The following is an 11,483-nucleotide window of genomic DNA, read 5'->3' on the forward strand; positions in this document are numbered from 1 at the left end:
CAAGTGTTTGGTAGTTTAGATGAGCAGAGAGATCTCTGTGTCCATGTACACAGATCCTTGAAAGTTGCCACCCAGGTTGACAGGGTTGTTAAGAAGGCATACAGTGTTTTAGCTTTTATTAATAGAGGGATCGAGTTCCGGAACCATGAGGTTATGCTACAGCTGTACAAAACTCTGGTGAGGCTGCACTTGGAGTATTGTGTACAGTTCTGGTCACCGCATTATAAGAAGGATGTGGAAGCTTTGGAAAGGGTGCAGAAGAGATTTACTAGGATGTTACCTGGTATGGAGGGAAGGTCTTACGAGAAAAGGCTGAGGGACTTGAGGCTGTTTTCGTTGGAGAGAAGAAGGTTTAGAGGTGACTTAATAGAGACATATAAGATAATCAGAGGGTTAGATAGGGTGGACAGGGAGAGCCTTTTTCCAAATATGGTGACGACGAGCACGAGGGGGCATAGCTTTAAATTGAGAGGTGATAGATATTGGACAAATGTCAGAGGTAGTTTCTTTACTCAAAGAGTAATAAGAGTATGGAATGCTTTGCCTGCAACGGTAGTAGTTTCGCCAACTTTAAGTATACTTAAGTCGTCATTGGGCAAGTATATGGAATAGTGTAGGTTAGATGGGCTTCAAGATTGGTATGACAGGTCGGCGCAACATCGAGGGCCGAAGGGCCTGTACTGCACTGTAATGTTCTACGTTCTATATCTTGTGTCTCTTGCAAATCAGTGGCAGCATCCATAGAAAGATGACTAAAAAGCATCTTTTCTGACCAACATAAGGATTATCTCAGCAACACATGAAGAGGAGCCACTGAATGTCCTCCCAGTTTCCCTCTGTTCATAATCAATTTTTTGCTTTCTGTTTATGTATGTGGAAGAGGAAGCTTATAAGGAGATGGGAATTTAAATTAGTGATACATGCCAAGAGTGTATAACTGTATATACCTGTAGCTAGAGACTAATTATTTGTAACACTTATTAATGTACAAAAACCTGGATCTGAAAAGCAGGTAAAATGGGAAGTTTTATTATTGAAAATCTTATCACCTCTATGATTTATTTATTTTAAAATCTTTAATTTGTGTGACCAACTCTGGAAAGAGCAGTGCTTGATCACCCCAGCATTACTCCAGTCATGACACTAAGGAAGGTTGTAGTCTTGTGAGTCAGACCTGTCTTTAGGCAAAAGAAAATCAAGAAGGTAAGTGCTTCCAGAAAGTTTAATGCATTCGTGGGGTGTAGGCATCAAAGACAGAGATGGTATTTATTGACCATCCCTAATTGTCCTGGTGAAATTGGTGGTGTGCATTCATCTTTGCTAACCAGTGCAGCCCATGCAAGGTGATACACCCCACAACACTGTTAGGGAAAGATTTCCAGGATCTTGACCCAGCTGCAAAAAAGAAACAACAATATAGTTCCTCATCAGGATGATAAGTAGCTTTTGGGGGGACTTTCAGGTTGTAAATAGAAGATAATCTGATATCATTTTAGGTCACTGGACTTTTGTCAAACTTGCCAGATAAAAGGTCACCAACTGAATTATTAACAATACTTTCTTTCCTCTACCCATGCGTTCTGACCTCTTGAGTGTTTCCAGCACTTTCTATCTTTGATGCTGGCTCAGGATGACTTCGGGATGAAGTATCTACTTGTATAGTTGCTCATAGAAACTGAGGACAATGATGTCACATCATGTGCTTGTCCACCTTTTGAATGTTGAAACCCTGTATAAGACCAATCTAAAATACTAAATTCATCAAGAAGACTGCATACTAGAAAAGTAAAACAAGATTTAATTCCACTTCCTGATGTTCCTGCTTTAGAGCCATTTGATTAAAGGGCAATAGCAAAAGAGGTCAATAATAATTATACCCGAGCTATATGTGTAAATTGGTAATTACAGTGGGACTGTTATTGTTAAATATTTTTGCGCTGATAGAGGTTATTATCTGCTTAAGAACATAGGTGGTACTTCTCATTTTGTCTAAGAATATCATAATTTAAAAGTGCAAATTGTGATTTTGGTGCTGCACCTTAGTGAATCGATCATATTTTTCATAATCTCTCATTATAATTAGTGACAGTAGGGTTTGGCGCTCTTGGGGCCCGATGTAATTAAATTGATTTCTTATTTATAATTTGTGACACCAAATTCAATTTCAAACTAGTAAAGGGACTTATCACAGTAAGTTCTCCCAATCATTATTTTCTTTGCACGATCACGTAATAATTAAAGCAAGGATTATCCAATTCACTCTGATTATCCACTTCTTAATATTTCTTTCATTAAGACCTCAAATTCCTATAATTCTGAAGGCCCTCAGGAACCACCACTTTACTTTTTGAGCTTATTATTTTAATCTTGTCTAGGATATCATTTTAAACTTTTTCTTTGTGGCATTAACCAGATGGGACAGATGGCACACCATTTATGGAACCCATTTGTTCTTTTCTATCACCGTTATCTCGTATGGTGCAGAATTGGAATTGCTCACATTCCTGATTAAAATTCTATCAACACTTTGTCTTCTGTGCCAAAGAGATATGAATCTTGACCTCGAATGTTGGCTCACAGTCTTCACTGAAGATCTGTTCAAACTCCAGGATCATAGTTGGTTTGCCCCCTTCTCTAATCCCAGACTGCTGACACCAAAGAGAGATCAGCCAGCTTAACACCGACCATGGATTTTCTTCAAGATGCCATTAACCCCAAGACTTTAATCATTGAATTGTTTCATTTACTTTCATAGAAGCTGACGATCCACTTACTCTAATTATTTTTTAGTCAATGGACATTGAAGTTCATCATAAATTTTGAGTAAAGTTGAATTTTTGGAACAACTGTCTCTCTCATTAATAATAGTAAATGTAGGAGTTTCTGTTTCAGCAAATTGTTTTAAGCATGTTTCCTCCAGTTGTTGAAACATCTTTAAATTCTGTCAGCTGTTAACCTTTGTGAATGTTGTTTATTTTCTGGAGAAGAACTGGAAATTCATTTCCCTCTCAGATAAGTTTAACTTTTGTAGTAGTGTTGCATTTTTGTGAAGTCAAACTGATTTGAATGTTTCTACAATCACAACATTGGTACATCTGAGAACTGTCAGAGGTGCGGTGGTCTGCATATACCTGTTGACTTTCGTATAATTGTACTTGGCTTCTTCAGATGCCAGTTAAGCAAGAATAACTGATAATTAAGCAATGATTATGCCTGTGTGACACACAGATTAGAACGTAAGTGATTTAACATGTTAATGGCTTGCTTTGCTTTATGTATTAAAGCCCGTTTATGTTTAGTACTCTGTATACTGTTGGCCTAGGGATTTATTTGGAGGCCTCAAGCCAATGTTTCTTGGACTTGGCACGCTACCGAGTGGAGCATGACCCCAGGGTGACCTTCCTTGGATAAATGGGGAAGGCACCACAGCTGTGCAAGCCAGGTTGTTAGTTGGATTTGAAATCCTCACCTCCATAAAGAAGATGTAAGAAAATTAACCTTGTAAATCAAATAGTGCAGTGGATCCATATAAAATTCAAGCATAAACATTACACTGCAGCATAAAACTAGCATCTCTTGTCCATAATTGTATTAAAGACCCACAATCATATCAAAGATTCACCCTCTTGATATCTGATAAGATTGTCAAATAAGGATAACATACATTCTGTCTGCTATTGTTTTCCAGAAGTTAAATTGAAACCAGATATAACACATTAGAAATAAGGCCATTTGACTCATCAAGCCTGTCTCACTATTCAATAGGATCATGGCTGATCCAACACACCTTATGTCTTCTTTCCTGCCCTTTCCCCGTAACCTTTCATTCCCCAAGAATGTGTCTATCTCAGGCTTAAATATATACAAGAACTCTGCTCCCACGGTCCCTGTGGCAAGGAGTTCTAAAGACTCAAAATCCTCAGAAGAAAACCCTCCTCATCTCCATCTTACTGGCACCTCTTAATTCTGAGACTGTCTTCTCGTCTTAGACCCTCCTCGAGGGGAAACTTCCAATCAGCATTTACCTTGCCAACCCTCTTAAAAATCCTATAATACCTCAATGAGATCACTTCTCATTTGTTTAAACTCCAATAAGTAGAGTCCCAATCTCTGTAGCCTTTATTCATAATACAATCCCTTCATTACCAGGGACCATCCAAGTCAACGTTCCCTGAACTGCCTCCATTGAAATAATATCTTTCCTTGGATAAGGGGACCAAAACTGCTGTCAGTACTCCAGATGTGATCTCACCAGCACTTTGTACAGTTGCATTATGGAGGAGTGTAACTCCTCCTGATTAGATTAGATTCATTCCCCTACAGTGTGGAAACAGGCCCTTTGACCCAACGAGTCCTCACCGACCCTCCAAAGAGTAACCCACCCAGATCCATTTACCTCTGACTAATGCACCTAACACTCTGGCTAATTCACCTGGCCTGCATATCTTTGGATTGTGGGAGGAAACCCACACACATATGGGGAGAACTTGCAAACTCCACACAAACAGTCGCCCGAGGCTCTGATGGGGGACAATGACTCAGGAGGCAGGCAGGACTCAAGCAGTTGCAGACTTTTATTCAAGTGGCAACCAGTTAATGCAGGGAGAGGGCCAAAGACTTTCCCTGAACTCTTGACATGAGAACCCAGTCGTCGTCTTAATCTACAGCTCAGATCAGAAGAGAGATCAATGACACACTCTGATTCCTACAGTGAAGTACAGCATTTTAATATATTTTGTGTTACAATCATTACATACAGTGTGGTAACTATGTCCTTCACCCTGATTCCATCCACCCAATCCTGTGAAATGCCTATTCAATGATGGTGTGGTTTGGACAAAGATTAAAAGTCACACAACGTCAGGTTATAGTCCAACAGGTTTATTTGGAAGCACTAGCTTTCTTAGCACTGCTCCTTCATCAGGTAGCTGGGGGTCAGGGTCATAAGACACCGAATTTATAGCAAAAGATAATAGTGTAATGACAGTGATACAATGTATTGAACAAACCTAGATTGCTGTTTGTTTTAAATATATATATATTTTTTAAAACATTGTAACAGTACAAAAATACAAAAAAGTAGAAATGATACAGTAATGTTAATAACTTACCTACTATTCTAGATACAATCGTCTCATATTTACTTAACCCAAGTTAAAATAAACTCAAATTAAATGAAATAGCATTAAATTAAATTACAGTCCAATAAACTACATTACATTACTCCACTCGCTGCACCTCCACCAAAGCTCCTGTCCATGGGAGCAACAGTTATTATACCCGTATTTACTAGGCCTCCTCCTTTCAAGGTCCCTGGACCACCATATACAACCTTCGCAGTTATATAAAAGTCCTAATCAGTACCACCGATAGGTCCATGTCTATGTAATTTAGAAAAGGCCGCCATGTCTTATAAAAATGCTCCATGGTGTCCCATACTTATCAGATAATCTTGGGGAACATGCTCCATCACAATTCTGCGCCACCCCGTAAGGCCCGGAGGTTTCTCTGATACCCAGTTCATTAAAATGTTCTTTCTCGCACAGTGAGTAAGAATGTTAAATACCTCTTCCCGTGCTCACCCAGAGAGGGCAGATTTGGTCATCCCAAAAGAAGGGATACCGGATCTACCTTAACTTCAATTCCCAGGATCCTCTCCAGCTCATTCACAATGACACCCCGATATCTGCGAATCTTGTAGCAGGACCAAAGAGCAATGTGTGAGGGTGCCTATGCTGATTTTAATTTGGGACATGCTGGAGAAGATCCTTTCTTAAACTTTGCTAACCTCTCTGGTACATAGATTGCTGTTAGTCAATGATGGATATTCCTATGGACATCCCCAGGTTCTCATGGTGTTTAACAGACATTGTGATCGCCAGGCCTTGGGATCTTTCTATGCATCCTATTAATTTGCATTCCAAAGTTACTGGCTATACTCCTTTGGGTCTGTCCCAGACTTGCTTATCTCTAAGGCCTGCTTGAATTCTGTTATTCATTGTATTCCATGTGCTCTCTCTATCAAATTCTGTTATTCCTCTTCTATTTTCCACTGTTCCAATTATATAATATATAATACAAAAGATAGTTGGTTTTAACTAACTGCTAGAAGATTCATAATATTAATTTCGGTTATAAAGTGCAAAGTTATACCGCTGTTTCTACTGTTAGCACTTTGTAACTATTAAGGTGTAATCTGTTTTGTTCAGGGCATACCAGGCATCTTTTTGAAGAGAAGGAAAACATTTCCTGAGACTAATTAACTTTAACATCTAGGTTTACATGACTTTCCCCTAATGCTTCTGTTATGTTTTGGTTATACATGTATCTAAACTTATGTTGAAATGTGTATCTGCGATTATCTGAAGAATCTTTAACTGGAAACAATTTCTTAATATTGGAAATAACTTCAAAGAAACAACTAATTACAATAAAATCACTTCAGCTGTTGTTTTCACAGCTGCTTAATGAGTTAGGCTGACTGGTTCACGGGCTGAGATTTGCGCTCTAACTGGTGCTGTTTACCTAATGAGACAACATTGATTCCAGCCTCATTAATGAAACAACTTGTCTATCCTTCGGCATCCCCTTATCAAACTGTCTCGGATGGTTGCTTGGGCCTCCTGTTCACCTTGGAGTAGCCCTGTTCAAAGTTACCATTATGTTTCACTTAAATGCTGGATCAGCCTGCTTAATTCTACTTATCTCTTGTAAGCCATTTTGTGTCTTAATACTGGAGCAGGTTGTTTTATTCTATTTAACCCTTGTCGGCCATTTTATATCTTTCAAACATGGCACATCCCCTTACACAGTAAGACCTCCTTATTGCTACAGTCCAACTCCCTTGAAGTAACAGCCGACGTCCTATCAGCTTTCTTGATTACCTGCTGCAGTTTTTCTCCATTTATGGCATTTGCTGGAATTTGATACTTGTTCAACCATGTCTAAAGTAGTTCTTACTGAGTTTTGCCATGTTGAAAATGGAGTCACTTCTGGCTTCGAAATCCATTCACACCATGAGAAAAGACCATAAGACATATGAATGGAAGTAAGGCCATTTGGCCCATCGAGTCCACTCGCCATTTAATCATGGCTGATGGACATTTCAACTCCACATACCCACACTCTTCCCCATAGCCCTTAATTCCTTGCGAGATCAAGAATTTATCAATCTCTGCCTTGAAGACATTTAACGTTCCAGTCTCTACTGTGCTCTGTGGCAATGAATTCCAGAGATCCACCACTCTCTGGCTGAAGAAATGTCTCCTCATTTCTGTTTTAAATTGACCCCCTCTAACTCTAAGGCTCTGCCCATGGGTGCTAGTTTTACATGTCTAACGGAAACAACTTCCCAGCATCTACCCTTCAGCAATGCTGGCTCAAAACCCTGGAACTCCATCACAGCACATTTGGTGTCTCTGCACTACATGGACTGCAGTGCTGAAAGAAGGTAGCTCCTTTTCTCAGAGCAACGAGGGATGGGCAATAAGCAGAGTAACTTATAACCTGTGATTTTTGTTTTAAATACTGTCATTATGGATCTTTCCAAGCCAAGCATTATCTTGTAAGTTTCTATCAGTTGCCCCCTCAACATTCTAAATTCTAATGAATACAATCCCAGAATCCTCCGCCGGGGATCATCCGTGTGAATCTCTGCTGGACACGCTCCAGTGCCAGTATGTCCTTCCTGAGGTGTGGGGCCCAAAATTGGACACTGTATTCTAAATGGGGCCTAGCTAGAGTTTTATCAAGTCTCAGAAGTACATCGCTGCTTTTATATTCCAACCCTCTTGAGATAAATGGCAAGTGTTACATTCTGACAACAAGACTACAATATTAGTGACATGTGATTGCAACACAAATTAATTGATGTGTTTAATTTGAAAAAGAAGATCTTTTCACAGTATGAACTTATACTTAAATAACATTTATGGTGTGGTGAATTTATTCTTTTGTTATTAGATGCTAAAGTGTAAATAATTGTTTTTGGGTCTTTAAGTAACATTTGCAAGTTATTGCTTTTTTAGTGCACCATAGAGGTCTTCCAAATATATTCTGTTTAAAGGCCAATTAAAAAAGCATCATGCACAATCTGTCTCATTGCACTGTGCTTTTCCAATTCTATGTTGATCGAGTTTTCTGTCCCGAGTCCTGTTATTCATCTTAGAGTCCACCAGAGGGTAGTATTTCTTTCATTGCACAATTGAAAATGGTATCTCTGGGCATGAGTTTGTGATAATTATTACTTCAAACCAACAGTGATTCTATGGCAAATCCTCCAGGTATGAGGTCAACCTTTGCTGGCTATCAGGCACAGTCCTGATTGTTTGAGTTCCACTTCCCATCGCTAGGGAGGAAAGCAAGCAACTGAAACAGAATAAAATCATAACCAGTTGATGTGAATTTCATAATGTTGAGCCCCATTTGTAACTCCTCAAAAAACTGAAGCAGTCCCCATCTCTAAGTGAAGCAAATCGCAAACAACATTGAAATGTTGGGTAGAAAATAACATGTGCCATCTACAAGTGCTAGGTAAAGACCATCTCGATCAAGACGTTCCAGCCATTGGCCCTTGATATTCAATGGCTTAACTTTTCACTATCAAGACCCTAGAGAACAGCACCAACCAGAAGCTGATCTGGACAAGCCACATGATTACCGTGGATGCAGGAACAGCTATAAGGCTGGAAATTCGGCAGTGAGATCTCACCATCTGATTCTTTGAAGACTGTTTACAAGTCAGGAGTGTGATGGGATACTCCCCACTTGCCTGGATGGGTGCAGCACTAACAACACTCAAGAAGCTTGACATCAACCAAGTGAAGTCCGATGTTTAATTAGCACCCGACCTAATACCTTCAACGTTCATTTCCTCCAGTATTGACACAAAGTGGTGGCAGTGTCTACCATAAGATAAAGGAGCAGAGGTTAGGTCGTTCAGCCCATTGAGACTGCCCCACTATTCAATCATGGCTGATAAGTTTCTCAACACCGTTTTCCTGCTTTCTTCCTGTAACTCTTTATCCCCTTGATATTCAACAGCTTATCCATCTCAGTCTTAAAATATACTTAATGGCCTGACCTCCACAGCCTTCTGTGGCAATGAATTCCATAGATTCACTATTGTGGCTGAAGAATTTTCTCCTTATCTCCATTCTAAATGGTCTTCCCTTTACTCAAAGATGTGCCCTTGGGTCTTTGGGGCAGCATGGTGGCTCAGTGGTTAGCACTGGGACACTGGTTCGATTCCAGGTTCAGGCGACAGTGTGGAGTTTGCATTTTCTCCCCGTGTCTGTGTGGGTTTCCTCTGGGTGCTCCGATTTCTTCCCACAATCCAAAGATGTGCAGGTTAGGTGAATTGGCCATGCTAAATTGCCCATAGTATTCAAGGAATGTGTAGGTTAGGTGCATCAATCAGGGGTAAATCTAGGGGAGGGGAATGGGGCTGGGTGGGTTACTCTTCAGAGGGTCGGTGTGGACTTGATGGGCCGATGGACCTGTTTCCACACTGTATGGATTCTATTCTATTCTAGTCTCTCCTACCAATGGAAACATCTTCCCAACATCTACTCTGTCCAGGCCATTTAGTATTCTGTATGTTTCAATTAGATGCCTCCTCATCCTTCTAAACTCCATCAAGTATAGACCCAGGGTCCTCAAACATTCCTCATAGGTCATTCTCGTGGACCTCCTCTGAACACGCTCCAGGGTCAGTACATCTTTCCTGAGATATGGGGCTTAAAAGTGCACATAATACTCCAAATGTGGCCTGACCCATCTACAAATGCAATGGAACAACTCATCAAAGTTGCTTGGGCAGCAGCTTCCAAACCTGTGACCTGTACCATGTGGAAGGACAAGGGCAGCAGATGTATAGAATCATCATCATCCCCTCCAACCACAGACCATCCTGACTTGGAAATACTGTCAGTTCTGCTATAACATGTGCTTCTTCAATGTGAATTGACTTTAACGCGATTGAAGATTTTAGATTTATTTGTAGAACATATTTTTCCTTACTTGTATTGACTATTACCCAATTCCAGCCCAATTAGTTTAAATGGTGCGGTTATTGCACGATATTCTTAAAAGGCAAGAATGCATGAGAATGGAACTATCACGTTATATCAGCACTGACTGTATGTGATCATCTCTTCAGCAATACTGACTCAAAACCCTGGAACAGTACTTCCGGTGTCTCTACACCACGTAGACTGCAGTGCTGCCAGAAGGTAGCTCCTTTTCCAGAGCAACAAGGGATGGGCAATAGGCACTGTTATTTATAACCTGTAATTTTTGTTTTTAATACTGTCATTATGGATCTATAATGATAGCTGGTTCCCTTCTGTAAAGGATACTGCTGAAATTGCTGGAGATACTATGATTTCATTGTATTGTCAACACAGATGCTGGTGGATGATGAACAGTGGGGGGTTGACAAGTGACCAGCAGTTTCACCATCATTTCCCTTGATAGCAGTTTTATTTTGAAGCTGACTTATAAATCTCAGTGAATTGGGGAGGGGAAGACATTACATTTGGAAATAGTGTCACTGACATAGAACAATCAGAGGTGGATTTTCCACCACACCCATTCATATTTTCCTTTGTCTTGGAAATGTAGCCTATATTTTGAAACCTCATAAAAACAACAATGATACAAGGAAATTAGTCTCTACAAAGAGCTTGAAGTATTGACTGGTGAACTTCAGTTAAATGTCAGCTGCTGATTCACAATATATTGTGCTGCTAGCATGGAATCAGGGAGTGTACAGCATGGAACAGACCCTTCAGTGCAACTCATCCGTGCCGACCAGATATCCTAAATTAATCTAATTTCAATTGCCAGCACTTGGCACATATCCCTCTAAACCTAACCTAATCATACACCCATCCAGATGCTTTTTAAAAGTTGTAATTGTACGAGCTTCCACCACTTCCTTTGACAGCTCATTCCATACTCGTACCACCCTCTGTGTGAAAATGTTGCCCCTTAGGTCCCTTTTATATCTTTCCCCTCTCACCCTAAACCTCTGCCCTCTAGCTCTGGACTCCCCCACTCCATGGAAAAAACATTGTCTATTCATCCTATCCATAACCCTCATGATTTTATAATAGATAAGCTTCAACCCCAGGTTCTCCTGGAACACAAACTGTGAAAAGAATGACAAAGGGACTATGAATGATTGGGCACAAGTTGTTGCTGGGTAGAAATATGATGCAGGATTGAACCCTCATGATTCAGAAGAGGCTAAGAGGATTGGTCTCCTGGACCACTCATTCATAATTTTACTAGACCCTGCTTCCTGTTGTGCTGGCTTTCAGGAAGATTCCCGTACTGTCATTGCGCAGCCACTCAAATTTTCAAATTCACCAAAAGTTTCAAACCAACACCCACCCCAACTATCTCAGGCCTCAGGTCAACCCTTCATCCTCCCAAGCCTCATATTTTCACCACCCAAGTTCCAAATAAAAACCGAAAGA

This window comes from Chiloscyllium plagiosum, chromosome 24, assembly GCF_004010195.1.
Source record: "Chiloscyllium plagiosum isolate BGI_BamShark_2017 chromosome 24, ASM401019v2, whole genome shotgun sequence".
Lineage (NCBI taxonomy): Eukaryota > Metazoa > Chordata > Chondrichthyes > Orectolobiformes > Hemiscylliidae > Chiloscyllium > Chiloscyllium plagiosum.